Source organism: Egretta garzetta, unplaced genomic scaffold (assembly GCF_000687185.1).
Source record: "Egretta garzetta isolate BGI_Z169 unplaced genomic scaffold, ASM68718v1 scaffold4, whole genome shotgun sequence".
Classification (NCBI taxonomy): domain Eukaryota; kingdom Metazoa; phylum Chordata; class Aves; order Pelecaniformes; family Ardeidae; genus Egretta; species Egretta garzetta.
This window is the reverse complement of record NW_009259329.1, coordinates 833,142-833,804: the sequence shown is the minus strand read 5'-3', so window position 1 is coordinate 833,804 and position 663 is coordinate 833,142. Positions and strand designations below refer to the sequence as shown.

General features: G+C 64.6%; 1 protein-coding gene across 1 annotated transcript in view; it reads right to left on the bottom strand.

The window, feature by feature from the left end:
- The window catches only part of LOC104124404 (fibronectin type III and SPRY domain-containing protein 1-like), a 28,321-nt gene that overhangs the window by 26,648 nt on the left and 1,010 nt on the right, over positions 1 to 663 (bottom strand). The window lies entirely within an intron of this gene.

The window sequence follows — 663 nt, the reverse complement described above, 5'->3', positions numbered from 1 at the left end:
CGTGGGAAGGGGACAGTGGTGGGGACAGCGCTGGGGACAGATATGGGAAGAGGACAGAGACAGGCACAGCGATGGGGACGGTGACGGGAAGGGAATGGTGGTGGGAAGGGGACAGGTGACAGGAAGGGGACAGTGATGGATACAGTGATGGGAAGGGGATGGGGACAGGGACAGGGATGGCAATGGCGATGGGAAGGGGATGGCAGGGGGAAGGGGACGGTGCAGGGATGGGGACAGGAATGGGAAGGGGGTGTGCGGCCAGGGATGGGGACAGGGACAGGGATGGGGTTGGTGACAGGGATGGGGACAGGGATGGGGATGGGGACAGGGGTGGGGATGGGGACAGGGACAGGGAGACCCTGACACTGCTTTCCCCTTGCTGGCAGCAACAAACAGAGGATATCAGGCAGGTAAGCGTGTTCCTGCTGTCCCCACTGTCCCCTCCATGCTGTTGCCCCCCGTCCCTGGGTGCCAGCAGTGCCGAGGGGGTGGCCCCAGCTGGGTGTGCTTTGCAGGGCTGGTGTGGGGGCTGGTGGGGGCCCTGGGGGGCACAGGCCTCCTCCTGGGGCTGGCTCTCAGCCGCTGGTGCTGGCGCAGGAACACAGGTAACTCTGTCCCCAAATACCCTGTCCCCAAATACCCCGTCCCCATTTGTCCCTGTGC